The sequence below is a fragment of the Myodes glareolus genome, chromosome 11, assembly GCF_982192425.1.
Source record: "Myodes glareolus chromosome 11, mMyoGla1.1, whole genome shotgun sequence".
NCBI lineage: Eukaryota > Metazoa > Chordata > Mammalia > Rodentia > Cricetidae > Myodes > Myodes glareolus.
In genome coordinates this window covers 71,440,381-71,450,484 of record NC_142036.1, presented here as the reverse complement: position 1 = coordinate 71,450,484, position 10,104 = coordinate 71,440,381, and positions in this window count along the sequence as shown.

Here is a 10,104-nt window from a genome sequence, read left to right as displayed (position 1 = left end):
AGGGAGAACTGACCATGAAGGCATGGCCATAGGGGAGCTGGCTTCATTCCTCACCTAAGGCGGACAGCCCCAGTGGCCTGTACTGACCAACTCAGCTATAACCCGGATCCACATCCTGGGCCTTGGGTTGGCCACCCTAACATCTACCCCGTCAAGGACCTGCTGGAGTTTGTGAAGGGGAGACACCCGAAGGATCTTCATGACTCACGGCAGCAGCAGGGGATGTCCGAGAGGAGTTCCCCTGCGGATCTAGTGATGGTGGTGTGCCAGAAATCAGAGACCTTAAACCAGACCAGTGCAATGAACTCACTGCAATGAACATTTGCTAGTAAAACTGATCGGACCAAAGGGTACACTGTGTGGCACACCTTGACTCCCAATGCCACCAGGACGAATGAAGAGGTGTTGGAGAGGCGGGAAGGATAGAGGATCAATGAGATTTATTTAGTTTTGTTTTGTTTTATTATTGTTTTTGTTTGTTTTCTTGCTTGCTTTTGTTTTGTTTTTGATTTTTTAAAATTTTCTTTTAGGGGGTGCTGTAGTGGTGAGGAGAGGATATAGGGGGACTAGGAGGTGAGTGGAATAAGGGTGATGTGAAATTCCCAAAAGTCAACAAAGAATTTTTTTAAAAGAAACAAACACACAAATTAGCCTAGGCTTATTTAAAGTTGGGATATCTATATCACTGACTTCTACCTCCACATCTGGCCCTACCGGAAGGTTCAGGCAGTGACACAAAGGGATCTTTCAGTTCCTGGCTAACAAGATCTTCCACAACATTCCCCTGAAGGATGCGCCTGGGGCTTTTTGCGAGTAGGTGCCACTTCAGAAATGTGTCTTTTGTGATTCTCTTGGGATGTCTTTTTTTTCAGTCTAGGTTTGCTTCTAAGTAGACAGCGCAGTACTGAGTGTCCTCACCACTAATGAAAATGTTTCATGGTTGGTTCCACGTTTTCTACATGTTTACAGAACTGTATTTTTGTTTGTGATGTGGAGGTCAGAGGACAACTGTAGGAGTCTGTTCTCTCCTCCTTGTGGGGATAATTCAGGTGTTCGGGACTGGCGGCATTTGGGATTGGCAACAGGCTTCTTTACCCACTGAGTCATCTTGCCAGCCCCGTTTGCACTTTTTAAAGAGTTCATCGAGGTTCTTCTAACCCTGTCAACTGTGAGTTTTCTTGGGGCTACTTTTAATTTTTCTGCTAATTCCGTTTTCTCTTCACTTCTCCAGCTATATGGTTCTCATCCAGCTACATTATACTCTTATGAGACCCTTGCTGTGTGTTTGGTCTTCCTGGGAAATGTCATGTAGCATGTGACTGGAAAGCGTTCATGTTAACATTGGCAGCCATGTTAGAAATCTGTCAGTGCAGATCATGCGTGTTCTGCTGACAAGAAGAAAGGGTTGCTGCTGTACTCTTGGGGATAGGGTGAACATGCATATCATGCGCTAATCAGGTCAAAAATAAGCCTCAGCTAAATGATGAAAACAGTCCAACTGATTCAGAAGATTGCTCTCCTGAAGTAGAAAGGCCACTGATTTAATCAAATGGTCTGGAGAGACAACTTAAAACATAAAAGCTTCCCGCCTAATAAAGAGGGAGATCACTGGGAATTTTGGGATGATTTTCTTTCGCTGAAATGGTGAGTGCTTGCTGGGTTACAAAAAGTAACATTCAACATGTAGTTTTTCAGAAACCTTCTCTGAGTAAGGAAATGTTCAGGGGAACAGAAATAAACAAGCTGCTAGCTCTGTCACTGCAGAGGTCAAAGTCTGAAGAGGAGCAAAGATAAGACACACCCGCCTACTTGGTTGCACAAAGCATTGTGTGATAAGAATTACTGTGGAAAGAGGAGCAAAAACGAATTATTTGAGTATCTTTTGTGAGCCAGGCACACTGAATGCACCATCTTACTTTAATCTTATAACAACAGTATGAAGTTGGTTTATTCTCAGCTCAAGGAACCGTGAACAAGTACGGAAGATGCTAGATATCACCATCTGACGGCAGAACCAAGACTCCAGTTCGGATACCCCCAGCCCCAGAGCTGTGTTTCTAACAGCCTCACAGACTAAGAGTCATGTAGTCTACAGAGGAGATGTTTCGCCTTGGTAGTGCTGAGGATTGAATACAGCTTTCCCATATGCTAGGCAGGCTCTCCGGCAAGGAGCTCCAGCCCAGGAGATACTGATTAGTCTCGTATCTTTTGAATATGAAGAAAAAAGAGTCCTTCTCCTCTCCTCCTCTTCTGTCTGCATAACTAACCCCTACTTTTTAAACTATTGACATTTATGCAAATAATCTTTTGCCCCCCCCCCGTTTCTGTTCTGTTCAAGTGTCAAGAATACACAGCTGTCTTTCATGTACTTTCCTGCTTCGCAGTTTCTCAAGAGCCACCACCCCCACTGTCCGCATTTCCTAAGGCGAAGGAACACAAGCGCAGTCTTTCGCCTAGGACGACTCAGCTGATAATCAACACGAGTTTCTCTCCCACGTGAGTTGTTTGGGACAGAGGAACTGCTAAAAGATGAGCCCAGAAAGGACAACTCGGGATTCCTGTTTTAGTTTCCATTCTTACAACGAGTAAGGCACTGAGCAGATTGTGTTTGACCTCTGCAGTCTCTGCTTCCGAGCAGACAATGACTCATGATGTTCATTGTCCTTCCTGGACCGCCGAGAATTCTCTGAAGAAAGCAGTACTATTTTTCAGGACAGTACCGAGCCCACCGCAGAGACTACAAGGCCAGGAGATATCTTCACCTGTCTCAGTGTGTATAGCAGTCGATGCTGACCAAAATCAATATTGGGTTTGTACAGAATTTGCTGTCTTAACTGAGATTACTACAATTTTTGACTTTTCGCTGCTGTCAAACATAGCTAAAACTCCGAGAGACTGGATCCTCCATCCCTTTATTGATGGGGACCAAAAGAAAGAGCTTAAAAACAGCAATGCTCCTGTAGCAGTACATAACTGGTGCTTAAAAAGTGATCTGCGGCTCACCTGGGAGACTGAAACCGCTCCAGGGCAGTAAATGCCGACCAGCGTTAGAGCATGGATGTTTACTCCCTGTCCTGCCTGGTATGATGCATGCGGTTGGTATGTAGTCTTATTTTCACGGGCACTTCGGCCTTATAGATTTAGAAATCCCCACACTTTTGACTAGGTAACTCTCCTTAGATATTTAAACCCTGAGGAGAAATGAGAGTTTCCATCGAAGGGAAGCAGTGGATCTGCATAATGGCCTGCACTTCGCCTTGAAATAGACACCCCTGTGCTGTTCATTTATTAATGAGCTGACGAACGGTCCGTCCGTTTGTCCTTTCTAAAAGATCGTGTGAGAAGACACAGGTGCATGAGTGAAACATGGCTTCTTGCTTTCGTGCTTCATCGCACGGTGAGAATAAAAGAGGTAAGCCTTGAGCTCTGGGATCACGAGGGAGCTAAACCTAGGCTAGTGTGACAGGCGAACACATGTGACTCACACACCCTCCCTCAGCCTCGAGTAAAATACCATCACGTATTTCGTTCTCTAAATGCTTTATCTTCACTGTCTTCACGGACAGCTGGAGTTGTCTACTCTTTCTTTTGTGTATCTTTTCGCTGTGTGTTGCTTCTACAGACTCCGGAAGGCAAGCAATGTAGGGACTTGTTCATTGTTGCACCCTGGTGCCACGGCTTTAATCCTCTGCATATTGCTTAGCAAATTAAAAACTCATATGGTCAGAAAAAGAGAGATATACAGTAAAGATAGATTCAAAGACAAAGAAAACCTCTAAATGTTTTACAGTGTGTTTAAAAATCTATGCACTCTTGGGAGAGAAAAGACAAAGTTAAAATCCTTAAAAGAAAAAAAAAGAGAGTAGTTAGGTGTGGTGGCACACACCTTTAATCCCAACACTTGGGAGGCAGAGGTGGACAGATCTCTGTGAGTTCAAGGACAGCCTGGTCTATAGAGGGAGTTCCAGGACAGCAAAAAATATACAGAGAAACCCTGTCTCAAAAAGCTGAAAATTAAAAGTAACAATAAAACAAATAGAATTTAAAGTAAAGCCACGTAAAGATGGAGAGTCTGGATACTGTATATTATTATGATGTCTTTGAATTGCTTGACAGTTGAGGAAAGAGCAAAAGTTGCTAAAAGACATTTGAATATAAATGGTGCTGGGTTAATAAAAAATAAATATTTTGAAAATACCTTGACTTCAAAATTGAAGTCATAAGGTATGTTACTTTGGAGAAGAGGTTTTGCTTTTGTTTCCACAGGCAATGGGAAGCTGTGGTTTTATTCTGAGTTAAGAAAAATCAGGTTTGATCAAGGAAGACCACCTGGGAAATCTCTAGTAGGAACAGATGGCCCAGATGTCAGAGTTCTACATCCAGAACAGATTCAAAACTGCTGCCTGAGATGATCAAGCCTCACAGGATTCCTACTCCAGTCATGACTTGATCATAATTCTAAATTTTCTCTAGGTCCCCATAAGATTATCAACATCCCCAATCAGCAGGAAGTAGCCTGGAAAAGTATGCCCACATTCCCAAAAAAATGGACTATGGATATTTTCCTTTGTTTAGAATGTTGGTTACAAGTTGTTTTGGATAATGGTCAGGGGAAACACTAAACAAAGAATATTGGATTCAGAGTTCTTGTTTTTTGTTTTTGTTTTTTAAAGGTGGGAAGTGTTATGGGACAATGATTTGCACCCTGTCAATTATATTTTAATAAAATGCTGATTGGTCAGTAGCCAGGCAGAAAGTATAGGTGAGACAACCAGGCAGGAAGTAGAGGTGGGGCAACGAGAACAGGAAAATTCTGGGAAGAGGAAGGCCCATTCTGTAGTCATGACCCAGCCACAGAAGAAGCAAGATGTGACTGCCTTACTGAATAAGGTACTGAGCCACGTGGCTAAAATAAGAATAATGGGCTAATATAAGATATAAGAGTTAATAAGAAGTCTGAGCTACTAGGCCAATCAGTTTAAAACTAATGTACAACTCTGTGTGATTTCTTTGGGACTTAACAACTTCGGCAAATGGGTAGGACAGAAACCTCAGACAGCAGGATGGCGCACAACGTAGGGCGAGGGAAATGCATGTCACGTCATGTGCGGAGTCAGAACTGATAGTCAGGATAGATAGTCTCCAACTATCATGTAGATCCCAGAGACAGAGCTCAGGCTGTCAGGCTCAGTGGCAACTGAGTGCCTTTACTAGCTGAGCCATCTCACCGGCCCTTGTTCATAGATTTCTGTGAGTGGATTCATGATACACAACCTCCTCTAAGTGCCTTCGTTTGTGCACCAGGCCTGTGAAACCCAGCAGTGTGTTTCTTCTTGTTGCTGAATAGCATCCCATCGTGCTAATATGACACAATCTTTCCCCTTGTTATGCAAATCTTTGTGGACTTAAGTCTTAATTTCTCCTGTATTTAGAAGCTACTAGATCACAATGTGCTTTTCTTTGTAAGGTGTATAGGTTTCTTATTGCTGTGAAAAAAGTAGTCTGGTGAAAATGATTTCAGGAGAAAGGCTATGTTTTCACTCACAGTTCAAGGTACCCTTCACCATGGGAGGAAGTGCAGACTCCAGGACCGTGAAGCAGCTGGTCCTGTGACATCCACAGTGAGGAACAGGAGGGGATTGCTCAGTTCACTTTCTCCATTTTACATAGCCCTAAACTCCTGCCCAGGAAATGGTTGTACCCACAATTACAGTGGTGCCTCCTCAACTAATATCATCAAGATAACCCCCCAGAGACCCACTTTCCCCATGAGACTAAATGCTGTCAAGTTGACAATTAGCATGAATCATTCCATAGAAAAAGCTAAACAGTTCTTTAAAAACGTACCCCTTAGCCCTGGCCCCAACAATATCGCCTAGGAACTCCAGCTGAACCCCATGGTGCCAGAGTTTGGTGGTGTTTATTCTTAGGTCTTGCCATCTCAGTACTGTGGAATGGTGTTTAGCAGACATTAGCAATTTTCTTATGATTAATGGTGTGGAATTTGTTCTCATTTGCTTGTTAGCCATTGATGTCTTTTTTTTTCATTTTCTGCATTGTTTTGTCTCATTTTGATTTTCATTTGTGTACATTTTTGTGACATGTTTATACAAACCTTTTGCCCATACTTTGACATATTTTTAATATTGGAATGTAGAAACATCTCTTGATTTATTATTTAATATATTCTATATTTATTTTATTTTATGTATGTGAGTGTTTTGCCTGCATGTCTGTCTGTCTGTGCACCACGTGTCTGGTGCCTTCTGAAGTCAGAGGAGAAGGTGGATCCCCTGGAACAGTTATGAGCCATCATGAGGGTGCTAGGAATGAGCCTGTGTCCTCTGGAAGAGTAGCTGATGCTCTTAACTGCTGAGCCTTCTTTCCAGCCCCAGCTTGACTTATTCTAGATACATTCCTGATAACGGATTCTTAATATTTTCTTCAGTTTTTATTTTGCATTATGGTTTGATTCTGTGGTGAACAGGGCTTTAAATTATGATAAATCCCAGATTCACAAGTTTTTAAGAATTTTTACTTTCTCTATCCCATCTTAGAACTCTTTGTTGTCTCCAAGGTTACAAAAATACTTTCCTGTGGGGGCTGGAGAGATGGCTCAGTGGTTAAGAGCATTACCTGCTCTTCCATAGGTCCTGAGTTCAATTCCCAGCAACCACATGGTGGCTCACAACCATCTGAAATGAGATCTGATGCCCTCTTCTGGACTGCAGGCAGACAGACAGAATATTGTATACATAATAAATAAATAAATATGAAAAAAATACTTTCCTGTGTTTTCTTCCATAATCTCTATTCCATGTTAATTTTTCACTTGACAGGAAAGATAACTAACTTTAACTTTTACCCACATACTTTGGAGTTCTCAGAAGTACTGAAATCCAGGACCAGTGAGATGGCTCTGCGGGTTAAGTGCTTGCCATGAAGACGACCGTTCTGACTTTGATTCCTAGAACCTACTTGGTAGAAGGAAAGATCTAACTCCTGCAAGTTGTCCTCTGGCCACCACACAAGTGCCATGATACAACCACCCACACACATGCACACAAAACAAATAATAATGCAATACAAATATTAAAAGTACCCAAACTCCATGTAACCACATGGGAAATGTTGCAATGAAAAATATTAGATTAAAACAAGTTTATGAACGAAAACATAAAATTGGCTTGATTAAGCATTTGTTCAAACAAGTGAAATGTTCAATTTATGCAAAAACTGAATTTCAATCACTTGTATTAGTGCAGCATAACACAAGAATAAATGACTTGGTTTTGGTCACTTTATTATTTTTTATAGCTTTGGATTTTTCCTATGTTTGTCATAATAGTCATAATAATATGAATATGATCATATCATTCCATTTTGTTTCATTCACAAACATAAGTAGTTTAAATAATGTAGTCCAAAAACAATGTGAAAAACTTAAATAATCTAGTGTGAGATGGAACATTTTTCCTTCATACATGACAAACAAGTAATCTTGACTGGAGTCTTTATTCCTACAGTGTGCCATATACTGATGATCCCAAGAACTTCAGAACAGTGCATCCTGATCTTCATGTCAATACTAACTTGATAAACCATATTTCAAAGGGCAGCGCCTTCAGCTGGCTGTAGTTAGGGCAGCACAGCCTACTCTCTAGACAAAGCCGTGGCCCATGTCTGCTACTATGCTTAGTCTGAATTCTTTGGCTATGGAGACAAAGCCTCTCTTTCCGGTAGTACACATGCGGATAACATTTTCAGTGGCCAAAACTGTTATTTTCTTATGCTTTTAATAAACCACATCATGGGAACGCTGTGTCCCTGAGTAGTGTGGTTCTCCGGAGGGGTTAATGAGAAAGGCACACAGGCAGATCAAATCATGCAAAAGCCAAATGCTTTCAGGACAGGCTGCACACATAAAGGTTTAACATTAATGTGAATAACCCAAGTCGAAACAGAACGGAAGCAATAATCATAAGATTTAGTCTGTGATTACTTTTCACATGTTGTAAAAGAATAACTTCCAGAGTCTGCTAACTGCCTTTGGGAAATCCTACATTCTCTAACTTTGTCCGTAGCAGACGTGGTGCTGAATCTGAACACCAAACAAAACGGACCCCCCCCCCAAAACAAAACCCCCAAATAACCAGAAGCAAAACTACCAGAGAGATATGGCTGGTTTCTCTGCACAAGCCTGTCTGCCTTTTTTTCTGGAGAAAGAGGGAATTTCCGAGGATTCCAGCCAGCAACCTGCTTCTCTCTTGAAACAATTGCTGAACTAATGGCTGGGATGAGCTATGTGGCTCCTTCCTTGTGTTCAGGAGTCTATTTGGGCTAAAACTAAAAAGAATAGTTTGACATTTTAAATATTCATAAGAATTTGAAATTAACTTGAGGAAGACATTCCTTTTCAAGTTTCATCACTGATTGAATTACATGTTTATACACTGACTTCAAGAATATATGCTATTTATTTATGCATTCATTTATTTATTTTGCCTTTTTGAGATAGGGTCTCACTGTATAGTTTTATTTGGCTTGGAAATCACTAGTAGTCCCAAGTCGGCCTCTACCTCCCCAGGGCCTCCCCAGATGTATGAGACATTTTGCGTGTTTTACTTCAACTGTATCGTTATATTAACTCCATGTTGAATTAAGTGTTATAGCTTTAAAGATTCACTGAGCAGCACGCTGGGATAGCTGCCAGGATTCTTCACTGGCAGTTTAAAAGTTAGAGGCTTAATTTTCTTAGATTATTGCATACATTATTATGTGTTATGTTCTTTTCACTAGGAGCTCGGCCCAAAACATCATCTACTACAAACAATGCTGGCACTCCACTAAGCCTCACTCGAGGGAGCCTTTGCCACTCCCGTGGGTCTGAGGTATTGGGGTCTTGACATGGCTGTGCCCATGTTAACAATACAAATTCACTTAGGGCTTCCTCCCCCACACCCAGAACTGTACACATTGGAAAAGATTCTCTACTCAATAGACTTGATGTTAACTTAATTTTTTCCCTTCTGTATACGGTAAACATTTCTTGAATTTTCAGAATGTAAAGGGTTAATAAGCGATCTTTGTGGGGTGCAGCTTGACTCTGAAGGAGTGAGCAACTTGGAAGACCATCAAGACCATGACCTTGTAACTGACCATCCTTCTCACTGTGCCTTAATTCTGTACGAGAGATCATTTAGTAGTAAAGTTTTTAGGAGTGAGAGACCATGAAAGGATTTTGATGCATTTGTTCAAATCATAAAATCGAACATCAATTTATTACACCTTAACAGCTTTGAAACTAGAAATAGACGATTGAAAAGACAGGCTAGTAGAAGCCTTAAAGAAACAAAACAAAACAAAAGAAAAAGAAAAACAAAAAAAAAACAACTTCTAATAAGTGATTTAATTCAACAGACTCATCGTTTTACGCTGTTTTGTATTTGTTTTTTTTTTTAATGTGAAAGAACAATGTTTTTATTACTTTTCAAAAGCTGTGAAAGAAAACCTCTTCAGCTCTAAACAGAGAAAGCAGGCTGCGCTTCCCTGCCTTCCTGAAGTGCTCGCAGGCTTTCTGGCCGCTGCCTTTGTCTCAGCAGTGCAGAGGGTCTATATGACTTCACGCGATTTCCTCTTTTTGCATCAGAAAATTGGGTGTCAATTAAACAATTCTCAAAATTATTTCATGTGTCAAGTTAGAGGAAAGGTGGGGTGATGAGAAGGAGGGGAGTTAAACTCTAGTTACATCAAGTAACACGCTTTGTTCCTCATTAATAGTGCATTCATTCATTCATTCATTCATTCATTTATATGTTTGAGGCGGAGCTTGTATAGATGTTGTGCAGGACTGTCCTCTGAACCATTACGCTGTGTTCAGTTGTGCCTGTTTGCCAAAGATCATCTCAGCTGTGCTCCTTGAGTGCTTACACCTTCCCATAAAGGGGTTACGAGGTCGCCAGACCCTTCCCTGAGGTTCCGCCCCTCTCTATCCAGAACTGCTGGTGACCTCGTGGAGGGGCGGGACTAGAGCCTGTAAGCTGGGGAGAGCGAGGGAGTGGGGGTCCATCTGTCCGGCTGTGGGGAAGGAAGTCTTCATCCCTG